Source organism: Patagioenas fasciata, chromosome Z, assembly GCF_037038585.1.
Source record: "Patagioenas fasciata isolate bPatFas1 chromosome Z, bPatFas1.hap1, whole genome shotgun sequence".
Taxonomy (NCBI): domain Eukaryota; kingdom Metazoa; phylum Chordata; class Aves; order Columbiformes; family Columbidae; genus Patagioenas; species Patagioenas fasciata.
The window spans coordinates 69,635,893-69,654,617 of NC_092560.1; the positions used below are offsets into that span (position 1 = coordinate 69,635,893).

The window sequence follows — 18,725 nt, forward strand, 5'->3', positions numbered from 1 at the left end:
GAATCTGAACCTCCCTTGGTGCCATTTGAGACCCTTTCCTCACATCCTACCACTTACCACTGGGCTGGAGAGACCAAGACCCTTCATGCTAAAACCACCTTTCAGTTAGTTGTAGAGAATGATAAGGTTTCCCCCTCAGCCTCCTTTTCTTCAGGCTAAACAGCCCCAGTTCCCTCAGATGCTCCTCATAAGACTTGTGTTCAATGTCTCTCTTGTAGTGAGGGGCCAAAACTGAACACAATGTTTGAGGTGCAGCCTCACTGGTACCACCAGTACAGGGGGAAGATCACTTTTGTAGTCCTTCTGGCCACACTATTCTTCATGCACATCAGGATGTTTTTGACCTTTTTGGCCACCTGTGCACACTGCTCATAGAATTATAGAATATCCTGAATTGGAAGGGACCCACAAGGATCATAGAGTCCAGCTCCTGCTCCTGCAAAGAACAAGTCCAAAATGCACACCATGTGTCTGAGGACATTCAATTGCTTCTTGAACACTGTCAGGCTTGGGGCCATGACTACCTCCCTGAGGAGCCCATTCCAGTGCTCTACCACCGTCTGGGTGAAGACTCTTTTCCTAATGTCGAATCTAAACCTCCCCTGGCACATCTTCCTGACACTCCCTCGGGTCCTGTCATTGGTAGCTGGAGAGATCAGTGCCTGCCCCCCTTACTCCCCTTGTGAGGAAGCTGTAGCAGTGATGAGGTCTCCCTTAGTATCTTCTCCTCCAGGCTGAACGAACGAAGTGACTTTAGCTGCTCCTCATATGGCTTCCCCTCCAAACCCTTCTCAACTTTGCAGCCCTCTTCTGGACACTCTCCAGTAGCTTTATATCCTTCTTATGCTGTGGTGCCCAGACCTGCACACAGTGCTCCAGGTGAGGCCGCACCAGTGCAGAGCAGAGCAGGACAATCACCTCCCTGTCCAGCTGGCAATGCTGTGCTGGATGCACCCAGGACACGGTTGCCCTCTTGGCTGCCAGGACACACTGTTGGCTCATGTTCAACTCGCCAACAACAAGAAAACCCAGATCGCTCTCTACAGAGCTGCTCTTCAGCCTCTCGCTCCCCATGCTGTACATACAGTCAGGGCTGCCGCATCCCAGGTGCAAAATCTGTCATTTTCCCTTGTTAAACTTCATGCAGCTGGTGATTACCCAGTTCTCTAAGTGCTGGCTCATGTTTAGCTGGCTGTTGACCCACACCCACAGGTCCTTTTCTACCAGGCAGGTTTCTAGCCACTCTTCTGCAAGCCTGTAGCGCTGCATGAGATTGTTGTGACCCAAGTGCAGGACCTGGCATTTGGCCTTGTTGAACCTCATACAACTGGCCTCAGCCCATTGATTGAGCCGGTCCAGATCCCTCTGTAGAGCCTTCCTACCCTCCAGGAGGTCAACACTTCCACCCAACTTCGTGTCATCTACAAACTTAGTGAGGGTGCACTCAATCCCCTCATCCAGATCATTGATAAAGAGATTAAACAGAACTGGCCCCAACATTGAGCCCTGGGGAACACCACTTGTGACCAGCTGTCAATTGTCAGCTCTTATCAGAAAAACTGATCTTGAGATATATTTGAGTGCTGACTAACAACGTTCCGATAAACTATTGTAAAAACATACAGAGAAAAATGTAAAAAGAAATACTGGAATACCTATATGCAAAACTGCAGCGCTGGTACTTCAGCTTTTTAACATAGTAACTGATTTTTCTGTATATTATAATTGGACTACTGAAATGCTAGAATTGTAAGAAACCTAACAATTTCTCTTACAAAATACATTATTTGGATATCTATCTTGCCTTTTAGTCTGGCTTCAATACAGGAGAATTTCTCAAGTAAAGTTTTCGAGGATAACTTATTAAAAAGTGAATGTAAGATAAGAATAACAATAAATTACAGAAGCAGTTACTGGAAGAAAATGGAATCATGGATAATGAAAGAGCTGATGCCAGATTAATCTGATCTATTTCTTTGCTAACTGATTTTTCTAGATAAAAGACATTGTAAATTAAATCTGTCTGGATGTCAGTAAGCAACTAGTACAAGATGGTACAAAGTGGTCTGTTAAATAGTTTTTCAAATGAGATATTTACCTACTAAATACATAGTGTATTTTGGAACTCAAAGATCTCGTAGTATGGATCACAAATACGTTATTGGAAAAAAAAATCCTTTCTCATATTAAAGTACTAAAATGTTACCATATGAAAAATACAGTCAACCAATGATTTATTTTTGCCCTTTATCAACAGCTTGCTGAAATATTTGATCTGCAGATTTGGTAAACTTTTTTTCTGTTCTCTGACAAAATGTTGTGTTTCTGAAATGTATCACCTTGTTCTACAGTCTCATTTAGCCCTGCCATCTTTATCCCAGGAAGAAAGAAGTAAAATCAGTGACAGCATTGTCATTGACCTTACAATGACATGTTAGCTTTTTTTAAATGTCTCCAGATAAACATACCTTCGCCCTCCAAAGTACTCTCCAACGAAAAAAAACAGGCTGTCTAAAATGTAATGTTAAATTTTATTCCAAAGTAGAACTTGGGATGAAAAGCTAAGATAAAAGAAAAACAAACAAACAAAGATCCCAATAACAACAAAAACACAAACCCACACCACAGTAAAAAAGGATGTTACAGTATATTAAAAATTTACTTTTTATTGATTTTTAGAAAATGTTACCTCTTATCCTTACATAATTTCAGATCTTAAATAATATGAGCATAGTTTACATCTAAATTGGGAAGCAAAAGAAATGAGAATGAAAAGTATATGGTGAGTTTATGAGGCAATTAGAAACCATTCCTGTGTTTGGGGTATTGTGTACACATTCTATTAGAATCATTAGAATCTTATTCTTTGTTATATATTTTAAATTATAGTACGAAAACACCTGATACAGGACTCACAAAATTATTTCCTTTCAATTAAGCTGATTTTTGGTCAGAGCAGTGGGCTGATGTGATTCTCTGGGCAGCCATGCAACTTCTAGTGCCATGGTAAAGGTGACAAAAGACAGGGGTTTTCATTTCTCAGACCAGCATGGTAAAGGTACTGGTTCTTGTTGTCATCAGGATCTGGCCCAGAAATACACAGAGCCACTAGTATATTTAGACAGTGCCTTTCATCACTCTGGTTTATGTTTTATAAGACTGAGTTGCACAAAGGGCAATTCTGCAGTAAATGAAATCGACCTGGTTTTATCCTTGTTATAAAACAACAGCTTCATCTTGTGCTCTGTAGCCTGTCCTGGAAAATGCTTATGATAATTTATTTTAACATGTCATTTCTTAGTGTAAGTGAACCACACTACACAATTAAAAGCAATGGGTGTACCGTTCATCCTGCTGTCATCCTAACAACCTGCAAAACAACCTTTTTACTCCTCAAAATAGGTAAGGAGCTTGTCAAGTGAAATGTTTGGTACAGTTTTATTGCTCTTATTCAGTCTTATTCTCTATGTATCATATTAGCTGCTGCAATTTTCTTGTGATTTAACATATCTGCTAAATTCAGGATAATGTCAGGATTATAACAAGCAAATGGTAGAAACAAAAGCCAGCTGCAATACAGCCTCCTTGAGACTGCTCAACTGTCTATTCCAGCACCAGCACTGGAGCAGCAAAACAAATATATATTTTAAATGTAGAGCAAGTTTAGATTTATTCCTATGGTTAATGCATCCCATTTCCCTAGGTCATGAGCTAATCTGGAAAATGGAGCCATTAGCGTAGCTCTGAATTTAGCTCACAAAGTGGCTTTCATTCCTACTGTACGTAAGTCTTGAAATCAAATGGGAGTGTGTTCTTGGCTGTAATTCAATTTGCTTCTCCTTTCCTTGATTTATGATACAATAGCAAAGACAGAGAAGCTCTGCATGGCTGCATTCAGAGCACTGCACAGTGACCTAGAGGTAAACTTCACCCTTGCTTCCTGGTTATGCTGTATTCCAGAGTCATTAATCTTGAAAATGGTGGCAAGTTCCAATGTTTTATGAATTGCTAAAACACTTGGTCCAAATGCATCTTGGGAATGACTTGCTGTAGAGCAATGTAAAGGCTGCAATGACTGAATCCATACCTGCTGCAGCAACCTTTGTGCCGAATAACACCCCCTCACTCTACTCAGTGCTAGAAAAGATCAAGTGAATCAGAGAGACATGGATGCCAATTACTGATTACAGAAACACAGCAACATGGAGCAGAGCAAAAGCAAAATGTACCAAGATGCTAATTTATATCTAATCACCAATTTATATGTTGAAGTCAACGTCAACAAAATCTTCCTTCCCAACACAGTGTTTTATCTGCTCCATAATATTAATAAATAAAAAGGATATAACAACAACAACAAAAAAAGTTATTGCTCCAAATGAAAGAAAATATCATTATTTTTGTAGACTTTTGGAATAAATATAGAGGCAAAACCAACCATATTTTACTGAATTTTATAAATATACATTGTGTGAGAAACAGTAGGTATCTTCAAGAACAAGGATCATATTTTACAGTGCCTAGGTGAGTACAGAGCAGATTAATGGGGATGATTTGCTTAACTTTCAAAAATGAGGATTGAAAGGGAACATGATAGTTCTGTACAAATGCATAAGGGTTACACTGAAGCGCGATGTTGTCAACGAAAAAACAGTAGTATTATAATGGCAAGACTATCCCTAGAATTAGGGGCAGAGGAGAAACATAGCCAAGATACAAGTAAGAATTCAAATACTGTATAGATTCTTCTGCAAAATCCTTTACATGATTTTATTACTTTATTTATTTCTGTTTTAAAGCACAATGTTTGGTCAGAACTCAGCTTTCTAGTCTCATTTTTTAATGTTTTGTGTTTGAAAAATTTCCAGAACTAACATGTGTGATTGCTGCAAACTGCCACGTGGTGGCACTGTTATCGCACTTAAGAAAAATAATACGTGTGTAAAATTTCTGCAGAAAGAGTTCTGCTACGACATGTTGTCATTTCGGTGGGTATTTCCCAAATCTAAGCAAAATCAAAATTATAAAGAGGACTGGAAATATTTTGCAGCTGACAGCACTGAAATACATTATTGCATCCATGTTTAGTCTGTCCTGCCTTTATCAAGTTTAACTGTCAGTGACATGTAGGATTTAAGCACATGTATTTTAGTGGTACTGGCTAGAATAACGGTAAAATATCATTGAAACAGAAGAAAAAAGTCTTCAGGCAAGTTTTATAAATGAGGAAACTCTGCTAATAGTTTTTATGATACTAGGTGAAATACATTGTTTCCAACAAATAGAGAAACAACTTTTTCAGAATTAGTCTGTAATTATGTTAACATTAAATTATGGTGACACAAAGTAGAACTCTTGCCTTTCCTGTGATTAGATTATTAATATCACATGGGAAAGGCAGCGATATTTTTAGCCTACAGAGACAGTTAGATACCTTACAAACCAGCTGGCTCAGCAGGTCAGGTGCTGTTATATTTCGCAGAAGTAATCTTGAAATAAAATATCTGAAGTGTGGCAGGCCATGATAGAGGTTTCTTAACAAAAGCACCTGTAGAAGCCTCTCTAACTCTCATTTGCATCTAGCTGACTCTCTGATGCTATTAGTCCATGGGAACCATAAGCCATCAATAAAAGAAGGTAATAGTGTTAAACAGATATATTTTACAAATACGTTAAACCCAGAGTTTGTGTGCTGACACTTAAACCTGTGACTAAAAGGAACAAGACATTTTTCTAAAGACCCATTTCCTCTCCTGCAGAGAGAGGGGTTGTCAACCCCTGACACTCATCACTTGCCACTGATCTTCATCTGAAAACCCAAATTATCAGGTTTCTCATCACTCCAGTAACATTATAACTGCCATACCCCAGGACAGTTGCAATAGGGATGACTTTGCACCAAAAATAATTCAGTTTCTAATAACATCGGACACTATTCCTCTATCCACTGCATGGTGCTGTTATCTGGGTAAGGTCTCCAGCTGTAGTACGTCTGAATGATGACATAAAAAATCCACTTTTACAATGTTTCTAATACTTGTTGTAGTACTGCCCAGCTTTACTTCTAATTGAGGAGGAAGTTTGTGCACACCCATACTTCAGACAATGATATGGTATGATACATGCCCAAAATTTGAGGTTTAGTAATTATATGTCAGACTTTCACTTACTTGTACATACCCTCTGCACAGCATACAGAGCTGTTAGGTTTGTTTCCTTGCTATCTGTGATAGGCCTGATAGAAAAGTCATTAAAAACAGTTTAAAATCAGAATACCTAACAATGCTGGGTGAAACAAGACAGGAGAAGCTTGTAAGTCATTGCATGTGTGGATTGCAATGGTCTGTCTGAAGTCTGACTTTCGTTCAGCCCTAAAACATGGCTGTATCAAGATGATGCGATGCACAAAAGCCAATACAGACAATAAGTTAATCTCTGAAATGGCAGAGGAGATGAACAGATGCAAGGTGGGGGGCGGGGGGAGGGGAGGGGTGCACCTGACCCCAGGGAGAAGGGATCAGCACCTCCATCTTCACTCGCACTCCTCAGGGAGCTGTGGAGAGCCATGAGGTTGCCCCTCAGCCTCCTTCTCTCCAATACAGATAATATCGAAGTCCTTAGCTCCTGATAGGACATACCTTCTAGCCCTTCCACCAGTTTTGTTGCCCTCCTCTGAACACAATCAGGCACCTCCACACCGTTCTTAAATTGTGGGGCCCTGAACAGCACACAGTGCTCAAGGTGAGGCCACATCAACAGTGAATACAGTGGGATAATCCCCTCTTTTGACTAGCTCTTTATGCTGTGTTTGATGAGAGGTGCTAAGCTGATGCGGGATCATCACACAGAACTTTGTGACCCTTTCCTAGATTGATCCCCCGATTTAAACTACGCATTGCTCCCATTGACGTGATACTGCATTAAAAAAAAGGAGGAGGGGGGGAAAGGGGCTAAGAGCAAAGTGTTTGGCTTAGAGGAAAGGAACAAAGGATGCCACTGATGAACGTAGACAATCCTGCAATCCTCTACTTCCGTTCATTTAACTTTGGCCACTTAGAATTGCACTTTGCTAAGGTGTCATGTTGACGTAAATGTCTCCACCTGGCCATCACCATGCAGGACCCAATTTTACACCTTATCTATTCTGAACACAAACCCAATGCAACTATCCTATAGAGCTGTAAACAAAATCTCAAAGCACTCAAACATAAAATTGCAATGTCTTGACTTTCGTCATCATTATGAGTTTCATCTCTATTCTGAGTCATTTTGCCAGACTTCAGATGCTGGTTGACAGGAATCAAACCTGAATAAACTCTATGTGGCTTTATTCAGAATGCAAATATCATTATACTCCTTGGAAAGTGGGTATATTCTCACTCAATACAGTTCCTGGGTGATGAGCGTAGTTTTTGAAAATTTTCCAGGGCAAACCTGTGATTTCTTGCTTAGATCTTATATCTGTGTTTCTACAACATTCTCCTCATGTGTCTTCAAAACAGCTTTTTTCCTCTCCACCACGTACTTTATAAATCCAAATCAATACAAGAACTCTCTTAAAACTTAATTGCCTATTTATGAAGTTTAAAATAAGAAATACCATGTTGCAACTGAAGATATTAAGTAAGTAAATAAACATATTCCAGACTAAAATGTATACTCATGATCCTTTTCCAGAAAAAGTTGGAATTAATGTACACAGGTCAAATTTCATGCAAGGTTCAGATGCAAAACTTGAAAAGAACTGTGATTTGTAATCAAAATCTCAGATGCTTAATTTCCCTATAACTGCCTTTTTTTACATTCCTGTATCTAAATTTGATTTGGAAAATTTTATCATTTTTGTTAAAGATCGGATCTAGATCTAAACACACTTGTAAGCAGAGATATTAAGACTCACATGACACCCTCCTCAGTCTTGTGGAAACCAATGCTTGCTGTAAGTGCTTGGATGTAAGATTCTTTCATACATACACTTGCAATCTTCCCAATACCCTTGTAACACTATGGAGTTAGAAAACCAGAAAACATCAAAAGTAATGCTGGTATGCAATAGGTCAGCGGTTTGTGACCTTCCAGAATTTATGGACTAATGGAAATTTTTCAAAGGGATATATAGAGTCCTATGTGGCTAGCTCACACCTACAGATGAAGGATTTCTTTGTCTTGATTATTTTTATGGGCATATAGCCTAGAAGCATTTTATTAAATTCCTGGTGTTGAAAACTGCAGCAGTAGTTGGCAGTACCTGGAAAGAAAACTAAATCAAAGAATGGTCTAAGAATTTTCTGAGCTTAACAACCAGATTAAAAAGTTAACATCATAAAAAAAAAAAAAATATATATATATATATCTTTCCAATACAAGGAAGTTCTATTCAATTATAACACTGAGTTTATGTTATAGTTCAAAGCAGAGTGTAGACTGAAGAACTGGAAAGAAACTAGAAACTAAGAAAAAAACAACTACCCTGCAGAACAGGACACTAAGGGTTAATATTTAGGTGATACCACCAAAAATCTCATTACAAGCACTGTGGCACATAATTGATCTGACTTCAGCTGACAGAGTCAGTTGCCCCAGAGATTACTGTACTCGTGCAGCTCTGCACAGTCCTCACGTGAGTCTGGTTCTGTGTAGCTGTTCAGTGAAGGCACTTCACAATTCATGAAACAAAGAGGTAAAATCTGGTAGCCATGACTCTGAAAACATCGTAACTTACAGGCTTGTCAGTCTAAGATGAAAAGGCCATGTCATGTTTTCCAGAGATGATGGATCAAGTGGATGCAACTGACACCAAAAGAAGTGTGGGAGAGCACATGTTAAAAGATGTTGTTGTCAGAGCTTAAAAATATCACAGTGACAATGTTGAGACTCTGCAATCAAATGTCACTAAAATGTGCTTCAGATTTTGTTTTTATGACCTTATTTTTCATTTCTTCTTAAGATTTCTACCTCTGGTCTCCTACATGTATTTAGTGGCTTCCACTACTTTATTTTACTACACCTAATTAAGAATTGAAAAATGGTTTGTGTGTGAAGTTTGAAACATCTGTTTGGACAGTTCAAAAGAGTACAATAAGAACAAATCATCCACAACATACAAAATCTGCTTTTATAACTAGAGAGTGCAGAATTGCCAAATGCCCTGTGCAGTATTCATTATGAAATCTGAAAGAAAACACTTATCTGCAACAAAATCTGATTAGATTGTTGTCCTACCAATACGCAAAACACAATGATCTCTACATATTTTTGTGTAGTGTCCACCACTGCCTACCCACAGCTGTGTGCTCACAAATTGAGAGTAAAATTGTAATGGGTTCAAACATGTACTACGTCTACATGTGCAATCTCACCAAAAGCATAACTAAAACCTTACAATTATTTTGCTGGGAGCTTGTAAAAAGCGTCATAAAACTAGGCATTTTATTTGGCATGACAAGTTGTGGTAGACTCTACTAAGAGCAGATGTTAAATGTGGAAGCTAATTGAAAATGCTGAGAGTTTCTGTCCTGGTCTGGTACTTCCAGCAATTTATGTGCATCTGGACTAAGGATATTTAAATGATGGGCTCACAGTGAAGAAGACAAGAGAAGCAATTAATCAGAAAAGTCAATGGGAAAAAAGGTACAACAAACACTGAGGTTTACGAAAAGAAAATACGCCTTGTCCATCTATCACTGAAATGCTGGAACATTTTCTGAAGAATACAGAGATGTCTCTTTTACCAGTGATGTGCATTTTACCATTCACATACTGCTGCAGTGCAATAACAGAACATTATGCAATTCAAGAAACTCTTTCAAAACTTAACTTTATTATATTTTATTAATTTGAAAGTTGTTGCAAGAAAAAATATTTCTAATGATAATTTCAGTGCTGTAGTTTAAGTCTGATTTTCTTTTTCCTATTTAATCTACTTTTTTTTTTTTCTAAAAAAAGGAGCAATATCTTAAGAGATAGACAGAATAATGAAATAGATAGCATATGTCATCAGATAATTAGACCAAATATGTATTCTAAGAATTATCTTCTAACCGAACGAAGGTCAATTAAAGAAACCCAGTCAGCTGAATACATGTAGCCTCTCTATTCATACCATGAACCATGTGTCAGAAGTTCTGAATTCAAACTTTGGTCAGGCACTTTCAACACAAGTATTATCTGCACTCACAAATCAATTACTAATGTTCCTCAGTTACAATCTATCATCGCTATCCAAGGGGGAGGATTTTCCCTACAGAAAGACAGTCACAGTGTTTGAAATGTAATTATCAAATGTAACAAAGAAAATGCAATATATTAAAGAAACAGAGCATTATATTACATTTTCCCTTTTATAAAGCTTCATGATTTCCTTACAAAGTCTAGAATAACCAGATAACATGAAGGAATCAGATGTTTATATCAGAATTGAATTACCTAAGATTCCCATGGGAAAATAAAACAATCAGAAAGCCTTACCTTGATCTCTTTATCTGTGATTCCACACATTTTTATTATGTGGCAATGTTACCTTCAGGAAACAACTCGGGTGAGGGCCAAAACTTTAAGTGCCCCAGAAATGGCCCCTGTACTAGAAATGAAACAGGATAATACAAACTCAACAGCAAGAGAGGAACAGGGAGTAGTAGAAAGCAGCATCTCCTCGTCTTGGTCAGCATCAAAGCTGAGGAAACCAAGAACTGAAATCTAAGCTCAGAGTTACCATATCTTGCTCTTTCCCTTTGCCTGTTCTATACTGTTTGCTACTTGCATCTTTGGAAAGCGTAAAAATACAATTATGTTGGGAATAATAAGTGCAAAAACACTATAGGGGAGGTAGATCAGTTTTTTTCCACATATTTGTGCAGGTCCCTCCATTATAAATATGAGCAGAAAGAATAGAGTTAGATGCTATACTCAAATACTCATGCATAATTGAATATATCTTGATGGAAGTACTTTCACTGAATTAGGCATAATTCTCAAAAATAACATTTAATATTCTTCTTAGAGGGAAAGTATAAATAAACTTCCTGAAAAAGAAACCCAATGCCATTCTGCAATTGATTATGTTAATTTTATATTAAAGGCAACTGGACTGCAAATTGAAAAAAAATGATATTCCAGTTGCATATCCAAGCCATACAGAAAATATATACATATATAATTATATATAAAATATATATTTGAAATTAAAAGAAACTTGGTAAAAGGACAACCACTAATACCTTCAGAGCAGACCATTTTATAAGCCAGACAAAGAATATGAAACTATGGTCGACAAATTTGTAATCCCACACTGTGTTCCAGAGAAAATTAATATATTTATGTATCTAAATAATCATACCGTAAGACCAGCAACCTCCTCTTTTGCCTATCTATAGAAATGACCTGAATTTTTCACCTATGATAGACTAGTGAAAAACGAAAAAAAGTTTTTGCCTTTTCAACATTAAAAAACTGCTCGAAAAAAATCTCATCAGATTAGCATCTTGTTTGTTTCTGGTAGTGAGAAGCAAGGGTTATGCCTGCCACTGCAGACATTTCTGACGGCCACTGGCCAGACTTCTAAGGCAGCTTCATGAACTTGGATGGAGATTTTCTTAATATATACTCAAGGTCTATTCATTGTGTGAAACTGAGTTTTCATTAAAACTAAGGGTAAGGAGTTGCCATCATTGTACTGCAATAAGAACGAATGACTATTACTCCGGTTTCTGTGGAAAATGATGTTTATGGCAGCGGACAGTGATGTTACGGCAACAGCCTTGTTCGCCTGTCTGTGAGTACCTCTGTCAGCATCCCTTAGTCATTGACCTACTTCAATCAAATCTGACAGGCAGAAATAGTCTGAGAGATAATCATGTTCCCCAAATTGTTATGAAATGCACTACCCAGACAGAGGGGAGAGAACCCATCAGAGGATGAAGGAAAAGGTAGGAGAAGCCAGTAGTCTCTCAGGGATGCTGTAGCCAGCCTGGGGGCTGGGGCCACACCGTGGCCATGCCATCCATCAATTCTGGCATCGATCCAACCCATGTCAAAATGTGCTGCCTCCTCTCTGGCAGCATCCAGATCAGAGAAGGGCTGTAATACAGCAGGGACCATGGTGAGGTTGTGGGAAAATGTGTTCTTCTTGTTGCATGGTGCTGGGGACAAGAAAGGGCAGCTCTGGAGTCTATTGCAGAAAGGATCTGGAAAAAGCAAGGAGAAACTAAAAGTACTGACATGGTAACTTGTAAGGGATATAGGGGAAGGCTGGAGAGAAAGCAGTTAGCCAGGACCACAGGGACATTGACAGAAACTCCTAAGAAAGTGGGTCTTATTTCTTCTCTGCTCACAAAACAACTTCTTAGTTTTTCACTGAATCTCTCAATAAATCAATTTCTTTTTCACAGTCACCCTAAAGAGCCCAGAAGAAGGATATATTTGAAGCTCACTAATGAGCATCTTTAGTGCTCATTAACTAGATGTGCTAAAAGCTACTTAAGCTTCTAGCATTTGTGAATATAATTTAAATGACCATATCAAACCCTGCATTGGGATACAGAAAATAGCAAACTGATAAACAAAGTGATTTGTTTTGCTTTCTTAGCTGGATTTGCATAAGCAACTCTCTTAAATTCCGCTGTGTTCTGTCATTCCTGTTGTTTCTAAAGACGAAGACTTTTTTAAAGTATATGCATTCTAATATAATCTAATTTCACAGGATTGTTTCAAATTAAGAACAATTCATGAGCAGGAGTTTATAACTCAAGTTAACAGTAAAACTGCCTCATACTCACTTTAATTAACTCAGAATTCAAAAGTATGTATATAGCTTCGGCCTGCAGGATACCAGACTAATGAAAGGGTCCCAAGTGTGGGGGGAAGCACACCACACTGAGGATCATTTTGCCTCTTAGTGGAATGCAGAACAGATCAACAGATGTTGCATTATGTATTAGATGCCTTTACATCTGATCTATTCCATTTGTTCAGCACAACACAGTCTCATAGCAAACGCGGATGCAACATTAACGAAGCTCCAACTTCCTTTAAATCTCAAACAGTAATTTTTATTGGTTAAAGTATCCATAAATTCATGGATTCTGAAGACAGAAGATGTATCAGAAAGACAATTGTATGGAGAAGGCAAAATCGCAGAGCTGCTCTTGGTTTTAAAATTTGGATAAAATGTTTCCTCCAAGTTTAAAACAAAACAAAAACAAACAAAAACCCAACAAACAAAACCAAATCAAACCAAAACAAGCAATCAAACAAAAAGACATAAAAAATATATTGATTTAAAATTCCACGGATTTATTAGTGCATTCATGGACTATTATAAACTGAGAAGAGACATGTAGCTCTTCCCCAGGCCATCTTCTTTGGCATTTCTGATCTGGACTACTAAGAGAATTCAAAGATCTTCTGCAAAGAACAGAAGCTACTGTGTAATAGAAAATGGGACTCAGCTTTTCCCAAAACATCTGTTGCCATGGCTTGGACTTGTTTTTAACCACCAAAAAAAGGCAGTGTGGTAGGAAAAGGTTTGAGAAAAATAGTATTTTTAAAATTGAGAATCCAGAATTTTCAGGATTAGAGGACAGATTTTTTCATTTATCTTTCTACCAGTGCAGGGTTATTTATTATTATTCTGTTTTCCCTTTGGAGCTACCAGCTAGAATACTTTCTCCTACATGTGATGGGAATATCCAATACTGTTCTCTACCCTCTCCCCTTCCTCCCCCTACCCCCAATTTCAGAAGTTTTCTCCTAATTCAATTTTCTTAATTTGCTCTTTTCTGGCATATCCCAGCACTCTCAGGAGCAACACCATCTGTTTGATAGTTCTCTGAGAACAAGGGTGAATAGGACCTTGAGAGGGCATCTGGTGCATCCACTTGCTCCAAATCAGAATTAATGATGGCCCCTGCAATATCTCAAAACTTGCTAATGTAATCTTTTCTTAAAGACTTAGAGTCACTGAGATTTCACTACTTCCATAGCAATTTTATTCAGATGCTTAACTAACGCACCATCAGAAAGTCTTTTTAGTTATCTATACTACCTCCTCTTCACAGGAATTTCAGCTCATTATATTTGTCTTATCATCAATAAGCAGTTTATCCCTTTTCCTTCTGCAGCTAATTATGCTTTTCTCTTATTTGTCTTCTACAAGATCAGAGAAGATGTCACTGATGCACCTCTTGCATGTCCAAATCAGTGATGGCATCCTATTTCAGCATGTTCCAACTTTGAATAAGGAACCCAAACAGCTGTGACCAAAAAAATCTGTCTTCTAGTCCTTCATCTTAATAACAAAGACACTCATTAATCTTTTAATTTCTACAAAAAAAAAAAAAAAATAAAAGCTGACAAACAGAAAAAGCCTCACTTTTCCCTTATATTGTCTAAAACATATAACATTTATATACTGGAGAACAACTGTTTCACAGCATTAACCTTGGAATAATTACAATGAGAGAGGGGTTCAACCTTTTGACTCCACTTGGCTGATGCAATAAACTGTTGTCTCCTTGTAATGGGACAACTGCAGATTAGACTGAGATCTCAGTACATCCATTCTGGCAGCTCCTACCACTCAAAAGGAGCCAGTTCTGCTCATCAAAAGTTCTGGAAGATGGATGGCTCCTAAGATCCTTCTGCTTGTATTACTAATCAAATAGTCATCATGTCCTGTAACCCCACTGATAATGTGTAACATTGGCACAGAATTTTTTATGCCAATATTGCTGCTGCCATTTGCCAATAAGAAACCTTTTAGTCCAACAACAACAAAAATAGAATAAGTGAGCTTCAAGATTTTTTTTTCACTTCATTGCCACTGAACAGTTTTAGTCTATTGCATTATCTGTTTAGCGTGCTGCAGGCCAAGATTAACTCTTCCATTAACACTGTCTGGTGCTGTACATGCTATGAGTTGCACAATGAGCCAATACCTCTGTATCTCCTCATTTTCACAGCAGCTCTGCTTACCTCCTTGCTTATTTTATTACAGTATAGTTCACAATGGTTTCACACAGAAGGGGAATTTATTGTAGTTTTGAAGATGAGTTTGTCTTTTTTATCTCCAACAGACTGACACAAGAACAAAGCCAATATGACTACAGAAAGTACTACCAAAACTGCTCTTGAGCCACATACCAAGACGGTGATAAACAGACCTGTTTGATTGCCAATGAATTTCTTCAGGGAAATTGATCTGCTTTGCCTCAACAATCTTATACTGTAAACTGAGAAATGTTTTTCAGGCCACTTTGCAAGCCACTTACTCAAAATACAAACAGATTTGTCCACTCTAACCACAAGTACACTCATTTAGAAATAGAAATCATTTATGGCCCCCTGTGCCCAGGAAGAGACTTATGGAAAGTAGAATTAAGAATGGGCAACAGGTGTCCGGTAATAAATTTGGTGATTGTAGTGTGGTTCTAAATTACTGAGGAAATGCCATGGTTTAATTTGCCCTTATAAACCTCCAGTAACGGAGATTCTGTAATTACATTTGAGAGTTTATGTTAGTACTTTATTTATATTTTAAGCTTCTTTCCTGTTTCAACTAAATCCCAGTTTCTGCCATTTACACTCATTTGGAGATATTGGCAGAGGAAGAGTAAAAGGTGAAGATCTTCAGAGAGAAGTAGGAGCAAATATATTTTTCAAACAAGGAAAAGAATTTACAAAATTTACAGTCAGAGACATAATTAAACATTTTAAAGACAGAAGTTGCCATTAATCTTTTAAATACAGTGTTTTGCAAGTCAGGTTTGGGTCCATTCTTTGAATACTTCTATAAATGCATTTTTAAGTTCAGTGTTATTATAAAAAAGTTATTATCTTTAAAAAAATTCTGAAAAACGAAGGGCTTTCTTTAGTAAATCCTAATAACTGGGGCAGAAATATCACTTGTAACTTGTTGTCTTCCAATCACAGGACGAAATACCAGTTGTTTGCAGATGCAACAGAAAAATCTGCTTAAACAGCAAGCAACTTTACACTTTCCTACCTATACCTAGACAGACATATTATTGCTCAGCAATAGATCTTCTATTCTGAAATTGAATGCTTCTTCCTTACATTTCTTATTCCACTTCTTTCTCCTTCAAGCTTGCATTCTCTGAATGGTGCTAAATAACCCTTTCATGAATACAAGCAGATAGTCCTCAGTTAAGTGGAAAGAAGATGCTACTGATGAAAAGGGAACAGTTTAGATGAAGATCTGTTATGTAATGAGTACACCAGTCTGAATAAAATGTTTAGATAAAGACTTAAACCTGTTTTTTGTATCGAATGTGTTGGAAAGTAGTATGTTTCTTGTTTCCTTGATTCTGTATTATTAATTTTGTGGTCTTTTAGCGAATGATCTAGCCTAATTTAGCTGGAATTCGTTGGATATATAAGGAATTAACGTCTCTGCCTCTGAAAGCTTCAGAGTTCAGTTGCTGCTTATGCTATATCAGCCTTGACAGCTGCAACTTCCTGGTCATACTCCCCAGCACCTCCAGTTCTCTGCCTTGCAATCTAACTTCTTTTCAGCCATGTATTCCCCTTCTTGTTCAGGAATAAGATTTACAAATCAATTAGGTGAGCATTTGGTCATCACTGAATGAAAATCTCTAGGGAATGTTTCAAATTCAGAAAGGTTTTTTTGTAGTTTATGAAGCCAGAAAAGGTTTGTATACATCACATATGCAGAACAGAAAACTACACAGAATACCAAAGCTGATAGGTTAAATATAATGAAATCATTATACAGCTACCCCTGATTTTTAGTTTGGAGATATGGCACAATAAAAAACCAGACTGATTTTTAAAATACTGCATGTGTGTGTCATGCAACTTTTGTTGTTGTTGTTGCAGAACTGATAATCTTACAACTTTATTTTGTTGTGGCTTTTTTTTGTGTGTTTTGTGTGTGGTTTTATGTTTGTTTTTGTTGTTGTTTGTTTGTTTTTTATTAGAAGGATAAAATGACTTGAACAACTGGCATGATTCTTTTTGGTTCCTATCACCAAACTAACACATAAACTTGGTGCAACAAAATGGTAATATATCACTATCTGGATTTTAGACTGAAATGTAATTTCTCACTCTCAAGATTCTTCATTATTTGAAAAATGAACCTTTTAATGAAGATTGTAATACACATTTGATGCATCTGACAGCCTTTGAACTAGTCTATCTTGAAACATTATGCTAAATTTAAAGTTGCACTTGCAAAATGATTTATAAAATGGTAATTATTCTTCCTATCAAGCTTGACCTAGGTGGTGCATAGAGAATTTATTTGTAGCAGTCTAATCTGGGACTTTGTTAATTGGCAGCAATTGGAAGCATTTCTCTGCAGATGGTTCTTCAAATAGCTTCTCCATGATCTGAACTTCTCTTTCAGAGACCCTGAACACAACTGCATCCATTTTCAATTTTTAAACAAAACCAACAGCTATAGACTTCAAGAAGCTCCGAGACAGACACACTTGTCTTCCAGATGATATTAGCTTTTCTGTATGCGGTCACTGAAGAACTACATCACAGCGGCTCCTTTCTTAACATGTTGATGCCAAGGTAACTGTTAGCTTCCCTTTATTTTGTGTTTCAGAGTATCCCTCAGGTTTCAGACACTCATGTGCTTGCTTGAACAGAAACAGACATAAGCTGTTACATGTAAAGAACACCATCTTTGTTTTCTCACAAAAAGATAGAGCTACATGTTCAACTGGTAAACTTGTATAGCTTCATTGGCTGCCTTGGGCTAGATAATGTATAGCAGCTGTAAAAACAGGACTTTTAAAAGTGGGTTATATAAGAGACAGTGCAAATAAAAGGAATATACTTGTAAAAAAGGGAGGAAAAAATCTACAAAATTATTCTGCTCTCTTGGCCTGGCATTTTTCTATTAATTTAAGAATGACTCCACTATGCTTAATAGAAGTTTATTGCTTTTCAACAGATGAAACTTCATTCACTGTCATTGAGTAACTTCTGAGTTCAACTGGGAAAAATCAACTGTCTACTTCTCATATGAGAAGCAGAGAACTCAGAAATCCCTATGCAGTATATAAATGAGGCTTAGAAGTGGTGAGCTGATTTGGTTATAAGCATGTTTTGCTTCCTGCTTAGTGAAGATGTGAATGATAACAACCTTTTGGCTGCTATGACTTTTCTTATTAAACTACAAGGAGAGTGATTTATATGGCTAACATTGAAGAATACTGTCTTTTTAAATTGTTTTTATTTTTTTTGTCTTAAATTATTTCATAAATATTTTTTTAGAAGGACACGCAAAAAAATCAGCGTGGCACGGCTTTTTGTTGCTGATACACTTCCACTGCTAAAGAAAGAATAAAATTATTCCCCCTAGTGACACTGCTTTGGTATGAGGAAGTGTGTTATTGTTTATTGAGATGTACTGCCACACAATGTTTTAAAAGCACCTCAGTAAAGGTTATTGTTTTATTTCTAAAAACTACAATTAAATTAGATAACCTATGTGAATCGGTCTTTCATAATGTTTGTATTTCCCACTGAAAGATAAAGATACTAAAAATACAAAGGAAGGTCAAAAGTACCTGGCATCCAAAGCAATTTACTAATTGGAAAAAAAATTAATTATCCATATTGTGCATTGTCAGCAAAAATTCCTCACTTTGATTCCAGCAATTCAAAGCCAAAATAAGGTTGAAGACATAGATTCAGGTTGCGTGTACTGGACTCTGAAATGAACTTTAATG

The 18,725-nt window shown here is 37.2% G+C and overlaps 1 protein-coding gene across 1 annotated transcript in view; it reads right to left on the reverse strand.

The window, feature by feature from the left end:
* Positions 1 to 18,725, reverse strand: part of SV2C (synaptic vesicle glycoprotein 2C) — a 117,955-nt gene that overhangs the window by 32,706 nt on the left and 66,524 nt on the right. The window lies entirely within an intron of this gene.